The sequence below is a fragment of the Notamacropus eugenii genome, chromosome 5 (assembly GCF_028372415.1).
Source record: "Notamacropus eugenii isolate mMacEug1 chromosome 5, mMacEug1.pri_v2, whole genome shotgun sequence".
NCBI classification, from domain to species: domain Eukaryota; kingdom Metazoa; phylum Chordata; class Mammalia; order Diprotodontia; family Macropodidae; genus Notamacropus; species Notamacropus eugenii.
In genome coordinates this window covers 422203392-422217868 of record NC_092876.1, presented here as the reverse complement: position 1 = coordinate 422217868, position 14477 = coordinate 422203392, and the positions used below count along the sequence as shown (strand labels likewise).

The 14477-nt window shown below is 39.9% G+C and overlaps 1 protein-coding gene across 4 annotated transcripts in view; it reads right to left on the bottom strand.

Annotated features, from left to right (window-relative positions):
* TIAM1 (TIAM Rac1 associated GEF 1) overlaps positions 1–10811 on the bottom strand; it is a 320249-nt gene extending 309438 nt beyond the window's left edge. For all 4 annotated transcript variants that reach the window (XM_072615007.1, XM_072615015.1, XM_072615013.1 and 1 more), the window contains exon 1: positions 10638–10811. The gene's annotated coding sequence lies outside the window, so the exon portion shown is untranslated. The remainder of the gene's footprint in view (positions 1–10637) is intronic.
* Between the last annotated feature and the right edge of the window lie 3666 nt (positions 10812–14477).

The following is a 14477-nucleotide window of genomic DNA, read 5'->3' as shown; positions in this document are numbered from 1 at the left end:
CGGCTAGGAAGGGGAAGAAAGATATAGGACAATCACTTCAAGGAACGGTAGGGCCAAATGATGGTTATTTAAAGATGGGGGAAGTATAAGTATATTTATGGCTAACAAGAAAGGAATCAGCAGATAAAAAGTTGAAAATTAGAAAAAAGTGAACAATAACTTTTCTGGCACTCCTGGCGGAAACATAAGAGGACAGGATCGAGTGAAGGGTTTTACATTGGTCCCCTGGGGTATAAAATGTGGAATTGTTGCTCTAGTCATTTTAGGAGAACTCCTATTGCCACTTGGAGATGGGAGCAGAAGGAAGTAGTGTTTTGTTTGAATTTAATTATGAATTGCATCCTTTTTCAACTCAACACTAGTCAAGTTGTTTTTATTACATTTTATGATCCCTGAGTGTCTCATCGCGTTCTAATCCCAAACCTGAATCGCTAGACTAGCTGAGTCAGGCTCATTCTAGAATAATTGGCATTTGTCAGCAGAGATTGTCTTTAGTGACTCTGAGGTTAAATTCATTGTTAAAATGGGATAAGAGTGATGTGAAAGAAATGGAACCTTAAGTGACTGCATAGCCAGATACATACAGGACCCTGGTCTTCCCCAGCCACAAGGTTGTTGGGAGTAAGGAGGAATCTCCCACTTCACTCTGTATGGAGCTTGTCAAAGAAATCTTTGTTTTTTTTTAATAAAACAACAAAATTAAATACCCCTGAAAAGCTGGATCACCAACATAAGGAAAACAAAGATAAATTGTGTTTGTATATTGAGTAACTCATATGAGTGGTGAAGATACGCATATAAATGTATACATTATTTTTAAGGATGCTGAAGGCAAAAAAGCAACTTTTGGATCTAGTAACAATATAGGTGAATATGGCAATGCCAAAGGGGATAGGGACTGATAAAATAGGAAGCATGACAGAAGTTTCATTGGAGAGTATATTGAACTCTGATAAGACTGGGACTCTGTTGTGTTCGTCCTTCACTGCTGAAGAAGACCATGCCATCAGAAAAATGATGACATGACTTGCACTTGACTTTGTTTTGAGTGAGGGAGGGCTGTGCAGGTGACCAGCCTCACTTCTCCTCCAGAGCCATCTGAGTCCCATGACCAGATATTTCTCCAGATGACTGCAGATGACCCAGGCTGCAATGGGAGACCTTGGCCCCTTTAGGCCAAGTACCTTTGCAGGTACTCACTTAGTGTGAATAGCCCTATTTAAGAAGTAGCCAGGGGATTGCGCCTTTAATGAGGCATAGAAAAAAAAAATATCAGAGTGGGAGGGAAACAGCAATAGTTAGTATTGACAATCACTGGGACGCTAAAGAAAAATCAAAAGTAAAACTGAAGATAAAGTTTAGGAATCAACACAAATTGGGAAAAAAAGCTTCCATCTTATGCTCAAATCAAATCTCCCTTGGAGTCTGAGGGACCCCCAAGGAAACTGGGGAGCTGCAGAAAAAGTTTAAACAGCCAGGTAACGAATCCCTAAAACAACTGTTCTACGTCACATGACCAACAAGCTGGAGAAGCGGACACTGCTCCACTCCTCATCACCTATCAAACCTTTCCAAAATAGGAATCCTAAGTAAGAGAAAATGCAACTTCAGCTCTCTTCATGGTGTATGAAACCAAAAACTTTAATGAAGTAACAATGTAATGAACTAACAGCAGAGAATAATACTCCTTCAGCATCCCTTCCACCTGTTGAACACAAGCTGACTCATAGACTTACAAAGAGGACTCAACTCCAGCACCCTTTCCTCTCAATGCACCGAAAACCAAAAGGCAGAAATTAGCTCTGACTGGGTTCAGCAACACTCTATGCTGCAACTGAACTTAGGTAAAGCACTGAAAAACAGAGGGAATCGGGCAGGACAAGTGTATGTGGCTGTGTGGCATTCCACTTAGCCTGAGAGAGACCAGCATCCAGCGGAGGCAAGTCCTGTCCTCTTCTCTCTCACCCCCTTCTCCCACCTCCCTGCCCCTAGAAGTCACTCTCTAGCTTAGATGGAAGTTATGATGGCTTTGAGATCTAGCCCCCAGGTAGAATGCCATCAAAGGAAAGGATTCAGTAAATGAGCAACAGAAACATAGAAGGGGACAAGACTGAAATTGCCAAAGATTTCGGGAGGAAGAAAACTCAATGAAAACCAAAAATAGAATGAAATAAAGAGACCAGATAAAAGAGTTTAGATAGATATGAATAAATATAATAAACCAAAAAAAAACAAAAGTGAACCAACACCAAATGAAGCAAAGATTCCCAAGAGATTGCCAAGAGTGCATGGAATCACATCAAGATGTTCCTGAATGCTTTGTCTTAAAGGAAACAATAATTGTGAAAGGCAAATTTATGACAAATAATTGGCAAAAAAGAAAAATTTGAATTCCCCATGGCAAGCATTAAAGAAACAAAAGACAGGATGACAGATTGGAAATGCAAATACACAGAAGTAAAGAAAAATCTGGACAAAGAGAAACAAAAAGCAGTAACAGTAAAAGAAAATATGAAATCGATAAAAGTAAAATTGATCTTGAAGATAAACTACATAGACAATTTAAGGATTATATATCACCAAGAAGAATCTAACAAGTTAAAAAAAAACCTGAAATCCATACAACAAGAAAATTACCCAGAAAACAGAAAATGAGGTGTCAGTTGAAAGAATCCAAAGATCTCCTCCAGGGGAAAAAAAAACCAACTAACAAACATATACTAGCAAACTTCAATTCCTGCAATGGTTAAATTCAATAATTTGTCCAATGTAAAAAAAATAATTATCAAGTGACTAGGAGAAATAAAAATCTCCCAGTAAAAGAAAAGGAAATTTAAATAACACAAGACTATACTACATCAACCAGAAAACACAGGAGAGAACAGAATTACGTAGAGGTAGCTGGTGGTTCAACAGATAAAACACTGGGTCTGGAGTCAGTAACACCTAAGTTCAGTTTCAAACAGATACCTTTTAGCTGTGTGATCCTGTGCAGGTCATTTAATTTCTGTTTGCTTCAGTTTCCTTAATTGTGAAATGAGGATAATTATCACACCTACCTCAAAGGGCTGTTGTAAGGAACAGGATAATATTTGTAAAAAATCACTTAGCACAGAGCCTACTACATCGTAGGCCCTATATAAATGCTTATTCCCTTCTCTTCCAGTAATGTGTTCTGAATAGAAAAGGAGCTCAAGATGCAACCCAAGAGGACATGTTAAGGACTGCCTTTCTAAAGGTACACAAGGAGACAAAAGTGAATGCAGAAGTCAAATTGAAATGATGGTGTAAAAACAATCCTGAAAAATCATGGACTAAACCCTACAACACCCCCCCTTACAGGTGAGTCATTGATTCATAGGATGAAATTACAGAACTGTAGGAGAGGAAAGTGGGAAAAGGAAGGGAAAAAAATAGAGCAGAATGTTTGTTAAAAGTCAAAGTTTAACAGTGAAGGGAAAACAACTGTTCTAGTCTCTCATTAAGAAGAAAGCCTATGGGAGAATGGGCAGAGGCAAAAGGAGGGATTGAAATGGAAAAGGAAGATGGAAATCATGTTCCAGTGGTGGCAAGGGATACCACTGATGAATGCTCTGATGGGGGAAGGGAGATGGGGACCATACAAGGAGTATAATCTACAAGGATTTTGTGCTTAAACTACTCACCCAGCCTCATGTGAAGGGGAATCAGAGCTCTTTAGAGCAAATGACATCCAGGAGGGTGGAAAGGCAGGAAACTAGGGAAGAGATTTCATAGCAAATGGAGGGGCAGGGAAGGGGGGAATAACCAGAGGGCAGGCAAAGGTTAATAATTGCACAAGGGACAAAGGAAAATTCCTACATTGGGACAACATCCTCTCCGTCACCTGCAGGATGACAAGACTAAAGCCCAACAGAAACAGGCAGCTGGGCACAAGATCTATAGGGCAATATCAAGTGTTTAGAAGGAACACAAAATACATACCTCAGAAGTTTTAATCACATGAGGAACACAAAGACTAAATAAATAAACATAAGGGCCATGAATCAAAGAATAAAAGTGTAGAAAAGATAGAAAGTGAAGACAAATAATGAAGTTGACGTAAAAAAAGTCCTTTTGAGAAAAAGGCAAAGAAAATGAAATTTTAAATATTATAAAAAAAAAGTTGAAGGGAATAAGGAATATTTACTTGAATACTTTTTAAATGATGGAGAAAAATTAAATAAATGGAAGAAAGAACAAGTAAGTAATAAGCAAAACTAGTAATAAGCAAAACTTCAAAAGTAAGGAAAGAAGTAACAAATTAATGGAGGGGGCACCCTCCCTATTTGACAAAAATTTCTGGGAAAAGTGGAAAGAAGTCTGGAAGATATTAGGCCTAGACCAACACCTCACAATGTATTCCAAAATACATTCTAAATGTATATATGACCTAGATATTTAGGACCATAATACAAAAAATTAGAAAAGAAACCTTATACATTTTTCTAAGCCATGCATAGTAGATATTTTCTTAACCAAAGAGACAGAGGTAAGTACAAAAAATAAAACAAATAACTTTTATTATATTATATTATATTATTTAACTGAAAAGGTTCTGGAGAAACAAAATTAACAGACCAAGGATAAGAAGAAAAAGCAGTGGAATGGGAGGAAAATCTTCATATCAAATTTCTTAAGTTTGCTATTTAAGCTGCATAAGTAATTAACGGATTGTATTATATATTTACATATATTGCATGTACATTCACATGAGGCAAATATATACACATACACATAAATACACACACACACACACATATACATATGTGGGGGAGGGGGTGGCAACCAGGGCATAATGGATAGAGTGCTGTGCCTGAAGACAGAAAGGCCTGAGTTCAAATTTAGTCTCAGTCACTTAGTTGTGTCACCTTGGGCAAGCCATTTTACCCCTGTTTGCCTCACTTTCCTAAACTGTAAAATGAGGAAAATAATAGCACCTACCTCCCATAGTTGTTATAAGGATTATGTGAGATGAACAGTGTAAAATGTCTAGCACATAGTAGGTGCTATATAAATGCTATTATTATGACCAGAAGTCATTCCCAATATCAAAAGATATGAACAGTTCTCAAAAGAACTGCAGTCTACTAACAACCACACAAAAGAGTGCTCCAAATCACAAAGAATCAGTGTAATGGAAATCAAAATAACCTTGAGTTTTCATCTCATACTCAGCAAATTGGCAAAGATGACAAAAGTTGAAGGAATTGTGGAAAGGTTGGCATATGAGCGCTTTATTGGTAGAGCTGTGAATCAGTAAAACCCAGGGTTGGGGAACCTGAGACCTCCAGGCTACATGTGGCCCTCAAGTGCAGCCTAGAGGACCACAAATGGCCTTGAGATTGGAGGTTCACCATTCCTGTATCACCAGTTAGGAAAGCAATTTGGAAATATGCAACAAATGAGACTGAACTATCCATACACTTGGAATCAGAGATTCCACCACCAAGAAATCACTGATATAAGAACAAAGTGGCCATGAACAAAAAGTATTTATAGCAGCAATTTTTGTGAAGGCAAAGAATTGCAAACAAGGTAGATGCCCACACATTTAAGAATAGTTAAACAAATTGTGTTACATGAATATAATGGAATATTACTAGTTATAATAAGTAACAAACATGATGAATACAGAGGATTAAAAGATCAAGAATTAATAAAGATCAAAGTAAGTAGAACCAAGAAAACGTAAAAAGTACAACGTAAACAGAACCATCACCCCTCCAAAAAAAATCAAAAGTGAATGTTGGAAAATTATAAAGAATACCTTGAAAGAAGAGATATGAGAAGATACCCCATTCTCACCCCTTTGCAGAGGTGGAAGGTCCAATAAGTGTAGTACATTGTATATTTTTTCAGAATTTTTTGATGTATTGATCAGTCAGGCTAATATTTTCTCTTCTTTTTATTTTTTTACCCTTTAAAAAATACTACTTGTTGTATGGGATGGCTTCCTGGGAGAGAAAGTGGGAAGGATCCTGGGACACAACAACAAAAATACAAACAACCAAATCTTCTTTTGAAAAAATAAAAACATTATTCTGAGAAAGGGCCCAAAAACTTCACCCAAAACCTCCATCATGCTCATTAAGAATTCCTGTTCTGGATCTTGTGAATGCCTTGAGGAAATCACTCTAGACAAGGATCTCACACCAACCTTCCAGGAATGTGATAAGAGAAAGAGGGGTGGAATGGAGGGGGAAAAAAGTTCTTCAACTGTATATCCTTTTACACTGAAACCTATTTTATTGAAAAGACCTTTTTTTCCCCTTGTTATACATTTGTCTGGCTGTGCATCTTGTTCATTTAAAAAAACATTTTTTAAAGACTCCTCACCCCCAAAGATTATTAGTATTAGTAAAGTATTAATCTTTACACTAGCATAACAATGAAAGAAAAAGTGAGACCCTGACATTTAATCTGAAAAAAAAAAAAGACAATGGAGACAGTATATTAAGATATTTCAAATCTAATATCCCTGCTCCTACCTAGGTTTTGGGATATGGAATTGGGGGTGAAGGGTTTGGATAGGGACACTCGTACCAATGTAAAAATTTGAGATTACAAAGTTTAGATCTTTAAAATGAAAAGACATTTCAATTGTGAGACCCTAAATAAACAAAGTAGAGCTGGTGATTAACCCCCTTTCAAAGGCCTATATTCCACTTTTTCAAGTCTTGTACAACACAGTTATTATCTCAAGAATCTGTGATTTTGTCCTTTGACAAACAGGTATCCACAATCCTCTACAATTTAATATATAGTATTCAGGAATCGCTAAGACTTAAAAAATTCATTGCCCTGTGGCCAGCCTTTTCAAACCTAGCTAGACTGTTTCAGCAGACAATTCATTACTTAAAGCCCCTCAGGCTTCATAGTTTATAATAGAGCTGTTCTATAACTCTACTAGAGAACCCAAGGTTACCTATGCTATTAGAAGGCATTAGAAAAGGTGTTTAGTGGAGGCATTATTAAAATTCTAAAACTAAACTTACCTTTTTTTTCCCTTGTCAGTAGCTCCTCCCCAACTTTGCCACAACCCATAGATGTAGCTTCACTACTGACTGCTGGACAAAACAGCAACAAGGGTTTTATATGTTCTCGTGTTCTTATCTGCACCTTCCATTTACCATTCACATACTACTCCAGAGCCAACCCCATGTAATGGAATAGCTCAATTGCCTAGAAGTTAAAGACCTAAGTTCCAGCCTTAGTTTGACCACTGAATAGCTATGTGACCTTGAGCAAGTGACTTGACCTGTCCTGACCTATCCATAAAATGAAAGGGATGGAAAGTTTCTTTTCCACTCTAACAATTTACTTTAAACAAAAAATTGCTAGATTCTTGAGGATAGGGAACTGGTTATCATTAAATAGCGTTCAATACCTCTGGTACTGAAATTTGCTTAGCGTACTCTATCCACTTAGAAATCTGTATCTAAAATAAAAAAATTAATGAATAAAAGCAGTAGAAAATTGAGTCAGGAGTAGGATGTAATGGACAAGGACATGGACTCAGGAATATGAGCTCAAATTCCACCTCTAACACTACGTTACCTTAGCTAAGTCACAATCTCTTTGTGCCTCAGTTTCCTTACCAGTAAAATAAAGGGGTTGGATTCAGTGACCTCTACAATCCCTCTCAGCTCTCAGTCTACGATATTTTTCTGTACTCCCTGATCATGGTATGATAGTGTTATTTGAGACAGGAAAGAAGAAAAACCAAAGGTGTTTCAACACTCTTATTTAGAAAGGGATAGGGGGAGGGGGGAAATGGAGTAGTCCTGAGAGAGTAAAAAAGTCTTTCTCCAACGAACATTAGAGTGCAGTTCAACTATCAGCTAACAAGATCTCCTAACCATACATTTCCCTTTAAATCTTGCCCTCAAACTTTATCCCCAAAAGGAAACAAACAGAACAAAAACTGGCCCTCAGCAACTGCTCAAAGCAAAGAATTCCCTGATTATACCCCCAAAAACCCCAGAATTATTTCTGGGTGCTAACACTGATCAATTTCACTACCATTTGTGTTAAATTTTTTAAAAAATAGTTATTAGCTTCATAACCACAGGCAGTACAATGAATTACAGATAGCAGTAATCAGTCCACTCTAAGATGCTAAGGCATATGTTGATGATGAGCATTTTAAGGATACTTCCTTAACAGAAGAGTAGCCAGGCTATAGGAATTTTTCACTGAAAAAGGTCATAATGGTTAGGTTAAAAGGAAATTTCATGTGTCACAGGTTATTATTATACTTCACAAAGCAATGTTGGAAAAGCAGCAACTATACTTGGAAAATCCTAGGGAATCAGCAAAGATACTAATTGAGACAACGAAATTATGAAAGCAAGCAGGACTCAAATGTAGAGATGCGAGAAGACCACCAACCCACCCCTCTGTGGAGGTGAAAGGTCTACAAGTGTTACACATTGCAAGTTTTCGTACTTTTTCAACTTCAATTTTAAAAATATCATTTTTTAAAAATATCATTTGTTACATGGGGTGGCTCTCTGGGAGAGAAGGATTTGGGGGATAATTACGATGATGTAAGAAACAGAAGACATCAGTAAAAACATTAAATCTTGAGTTGAACTATGTGGTTTCTGAGGTTCCTTCCAGTTCTAGATAGATGACCCTGTTATATAAAAGAGGCAATCATGAACGATCTCTGCTTGTGGTAGAGAATCTTTGGTTGGTTTTTGATGGAGGTAGAGAAGAGAATTGCTAGCAGTATTAAGCATAAAGGGCAGTCTTCTACTCATGCTTTATTTTCTCCAACTCAGTTTTTAACTTATCCATTGAAGCTACCTTCTTCAGTGGCTCTTATTTATTTGGCATCCTTGGATAAACCTCTATTTCTCTTCTCAAAGACAGTACTTAATCCCTTAGCTGTTTATCCTTCATATTGTGTGTATATATTTGTATATATCTCCATATATGTGGGAGCATCTATCATTTTGCCCACACAGAAACCATGCAAGATGAAGGAGTTGGAAGGTTCCACATCTTCACTAAGCCAAACAACTTCTCTGACATCAAGTACACAGCACAGCAAACCAAAGGCTAAGGCTGACTGAAATACAAACCAGAAAAAGAAATACTACATTTGTGAGCATGCATGTAATATTAAACACCTAAACATAAGCCCAAACAGAACATGAGATGTTAAAGGCAAAAATACCAGCGAGCCATTTAAAAAGGGGGGAAAGGGGTTAAGAGGTGGCTAGAAACAATTCCTTAACTCAAGGTATGGGGGGGAAAGGACATGGTAAAGTCAGCGATGATAGATTACATCAATATCTCAGCTTTGATGCCTCTCTCCTCCCCCAAGCTTTTCAGCATGGTGGGCCCTCTGTTGTTGAAATCTGTACTGCTGAATCCAGCAATTCCAGTCAATCACTATCCCCTGTACTCCCATGAAGAAGATTCACAGACATACCACATAGCTTACCAGAAGCACTGCTCATCAAAAGCAAAGACATAAGCTAGTATGGAAGGGGAAATGGAATTAAGGAATACATTGCACCGCATCATCATCTCTGAGAAAGAGCCTGAGGAAAGTCACCTGACAATCTATAAGGCATCGCCCACCCATTTACCAACCACTCAAAAGGAAAGAGTCAAGCAGATTCCAGAGTAGCAAGCTCTCACCCAATGGTGAAGTCTGTAAACAAAAGCAGGCCCAGCTCAGACGGAAAGTGGCATACAGGGGATAAAGGGACAATATGGGGGGAGTTTGGCAGGGAAGAAAAGCCAGAATTGTAAAAATCGTAATTGCAAACATCCTGCTTCACAACACAGAGGGCGCACAGCACTGCACTCTCCAAGTGCCCAGCGCCTTGGAAGCCAGAGTCCCCGATGACAACTCATTGTCTCCGGCTTCAGTTAAGAGGAGCCCAGGAGATCAGGCAGGATATAAGCATTGTAAATCCTCATTCACCAGCTAGCTCCTATCTCCAGCTCACCCATCACCAGACAGATAGGATTTCACTCTTCCTTCCCTCTGAGGCCAAACTTACCAGCTAAAACCCATTGTGAAAATTATTTATTAGCAAGACGCAAGGAAGTGGCATCATGCCTGAGCACCGCAGGGAAACGGAGATAAGGGCTAGGAGAAGCCTGCCTCTTCAGAAACACACGGCCTGAGGTCTTTACACCCAGCGCAGATACTCGTACTCTCAAAGTGAGTAAGATTGCAATGACGGACGAGCACTGACTGACAGCGTAAACCCTCTTTGCCAACCGGCGGCATGGATGTCTCGTCCCAGCACTAACACTCACTCGCCGCTGCTCTCGCAGCATCTCCACTCTTTTTTCTTCCTTCTCCCAGTTTGCAAAGCCATTCATGTTAACTCTACTGATTTCATCTCTTCTCTCCCCGCCTTACACACACACACACACACACACACACACACACACACACACACACCTCGTAATAGTAGGAAAATGAAAACAAAACCGAGTAAGATCTAACCGACCAAGAGCTGAGACCTGGAAAAAAAAAAACCTCCTTGGATGCTGAGAATGAAATCATACGGAATGTACAGAAATCCTTCTTTTTTCCTCCCTGCCCTTCCAGACTCGCGTGCCCCACCTCGCCCGCCAGCACTCACCTGCAATTCCCCCGGCCTGTATCTTTGCAAAGGGAGCTAGAGACAATAAGGAGGACCCGCACGCTGGGCACGCCAAGGAGCCAGGCTACAGCCACCGCACGATGGCTGTTACCTACGTAGCCTAGCTAGAAGTAGAACAGCTGCGGCGCCACACGCTACACGTAGGGGCTGCGGACCCCAGCTCCGCTTCGCCCAATCCGAGGGGCTCTGTGGCCACCGCAGGCGGCCCAAGGGGCGGGGACGGAGGACGCCGCGGAAAGGTGACCCACGGTTGGAGAGACCGGCGATCGCTCTGCCTCGGTGCGGCCAATCGGGGGCGGCGGATGGAGTAGCGGGGCGTTTAGAGTTGGGATGTGGTACGACTACCCAGCGCACGTTGGGAATGAGGCTTTCTTCTAGGCCTGGGCTTAACTCGCAGGAGCTCGGGGGCTGCTGGAATGAGAACGCCTGCCCCTGGTTGCTGTCCCTGAACTACCTGAGCGGGAGTCCAGGAGTAGGGGGAGAGCCAAGGGAAGGCAGTCTGGAAAGGGCTGAGGGGACAAAAGCCGAAAGCACCCCGTGCCATAGGTCTAAAGGACTGCTTGTCTAGGTGCCTAGGTAGAGGCAGCCAATGGATTTTAGCAAAAAAACCTCGAGTTGGCGCGGGCGGGGCTCGTAAAATGTTGGATTGGCTGCAAGGTAATTCAAAAAGAGTGTAGGAAACAGGATTCGAACGGCGGTCTTCTTACCTCCTAGCTGACTGCATACTATTCGGCCGCCACGCCCCCACCCCCTACCCCCCATCCCATAAGGGTTTTCTACTTCCTTTTCTCCCACCTGGGGCCGATGGGATAAGGGCCTGGAAAGGGGGTGGGGAAAAGCAGTGAGAAACCTTACAACACTACTTTGTGCGGCCGTGCTGGAGAAAATGGGAGGGGATGGGATGGGATCAAGGGTACACAGAGAAAGAAAGGTTCTCTTTGTCCAGGAGGAGGGCCTGGGGTGAAGTAGGAAAGAATGGGAGGTTGTAACTGTGCGTAGGGCATCTGAGTGGTACAAAAGGCTTCCTCCTTATAGTCCAAACTTGCCCCAGCTTCTGGACGTGCTCGGTCCTGTTGAGAAATTGCAGTGTTAAACTCCACTTCTACCAATTTCCACATCTTCGTGTCACATGGCCTCTGCCTGACGTACTGGGCCAGTGACGGCTTTACATTTGCATTTTAACTATGCGTAAAGTTTCATTTTACACATATTTTAGATTTAAAAATCAATAGAAATAATGTTTTCTTCCCTCCCCTCTACGGATCATATATACTATTATATACTCCCACTTTGGAGATCATTACTTTATAGAATACTGAAGGGAAAACAATGGACAAAAATCATATGGGATGATTAAGCATGGAGGAGTATATGTTGAGATCCGCTGCGGTGAAGGGAGCATCCATCCAGAAGAGATAACAAGGAGTTTTTTCTTCTGCAGGAAGCCCCTAAGGAGGGGGAGGGGTGATACTTAGAGCTGTTACTAGCTAACTGGGAAGGGAACTTGCTAAAATGGGATACAAAATAAAAGGGGAAAAGAGAGATAGGAGTTCCAGGTAGGAGAGATGCAAAGATCAACTTCATATACTTCCCAATATGGCTTAGAGCTTGCCAAGTTCCAATTATATTTAACTGACTGAACTTAGCTGTAAGCCTCTTTATAGAAGATTGTACAATACTGCCCTTTCCTAGCACACTTCTTGGTGCATGATGGGCATTCAGCAAATGTGGATGACTAGAAACTTAGGCAAACTCCTTGCCTATCCTCTTCATAAAAATGGGGAAGAATGTAATAGACCTCATTTTGGAGGTTTCTACTCCTATAAATGAATGGTTATAATAATCATGAAAGGATAACCTAGTGGAGACTCCTCCTTAGAGTCAGGACGACCAAGATTCATGCCCTACCTTTGCTACATAATTACTTTGTGATCCATAATTACTTTGTGATCACAGGAAAGTCACGTAACCTGTCAGTGTCCCACGTAGCTGTCTAAGACTTTAAATTACAAGCAGTTGCTGATCAACATTTGTAAAGAGTTTGTACACTGGGAGTTCCTTATACTAATAAACTGGCAAGACTAGACAAAAAAAAGATAAAATCATAGATACATTTACAGCCCTTTAGAAAGGTTTAGGAAGCACTTTCTATACAAAACCCTGTGAGAATACAAAGGACATCTTAAATTACTCCGTTTTATAGATAAGGAAACTGAGAGGTCTGAGCTCTAGCTAGGCAAATGTCTGAGGCAGAATTAGAATCTATATCTCTTGACTCCCAATTTCTAAATCGATTAGTAATTCTTAGGGCAAATAACTATCAAATACTTTTTTCTTTCTTTTTTTTTTTCTTGGTTGAACTATACTACAGACTGACTCATGTATGACTCAGACTCTTTGGCTAAAGACTTTAAGTTTTTCAAATTTAAAAAAATGTCTCACTCTGTGGAAGTCTATTAGAAATAATAGAAGATTTCTTTATTAGTGCTTATGAGCATAGGTTTAGTTTTTTACTACATACCTTCATATTTGTCAATATCGACTATGCCATCAGGCATACCTAGTCAGTCTTCTAACCTCAATAAATTGCAAGATTTCCTCAAAATGTACTGAGTACACCTCCCAGGTTTTCCAATCACCTGCAATTGCTGGCCTCTGTTAAGGCTATTATTTTGTTTCTAGGAGAGCCTCAGGAGGTACAAAGCATTCCGTCTGATTGCCTAGTGTGCCTTCTTTTAGCTACTTGAATTACAAGAGCCTTCTTTCATTCATTCTTTTATGTGTTCGTTCATTTTTGGAATTGAGCACCTACTATGTTCAGGGCACTGTGTATTATTCTATCTGGACAGATATTTGTTTCTTCAGTATCATGGTGGATAGAGCACTGCATTTGGAGGGGAAAAAACAGATTTGGAGTTCCAGCTCTGCCACTTATTAGTTGTGTGACTGGGGAAATCACCCCCCTTTTCTGAACATCATTGTCTTCACTTGTAATAATTATGAGATCATCCTAAATGATCTGAAAGTCCCATTCGGCTCTATCTAACAATCTGTGATTCCTGGCAAACCTCTGCCACTCTACCTGTTTTCTGCCCAGCTGTAGCCGACTTCTGAATATCATGGCAATTCAATGCCACAAACATTTATTAAGTGCCTAACAAAATGCTGTGCAAGATGCTGGAGACACACAAGATAACACACAACCCTTGCTTTCATGGAACTGAGCTTTAATGTTTACAAAGTACTTAACACTATTGAGATGGATAATACAAACATAAGCCATGTTTTATAGGTAAGGAAACTTAGGCCCAGAGGCATGAAAAGACTCGCCCTTACATATCTAGTAAGTATTCAGAGCCAGGATTTGAATGCAGGTCTTACTGACCAAGGCCAGCATTTTAAAATTTACTTGTTTAAAAATGTTTTATTGTTACTTTTTTCTCTTTTTTCAACGTTACTGTCACTTCCCAATGATCTTCCCTCCCACCAATCCCAAAAGAACCTTTCCTTTGTAACAATATAGTCAAGCAAAGAATATCAACATATTGGTCATATCTGGTCTCATCAGATGCCTACTGTCCACCAATAAGTGGGAGACGTTTCACCATCAAGTCCTTTGGTTGTGATTAGTCAGAGTGGCACGTAGCTCAGCACAATAAAGTCTTTTAGTGTTTTTTTTCTTAATTTTACTATGGTCATTTGTTCTCCTGGTTGTTTACTTTGTTCTGTATGAGTTCTTTTATATCTTTGCAAGTTTTTCTAAATTCTTCATATTTATCACTTTTTATGGTGCAAAAACTATACCATTACACTCATATA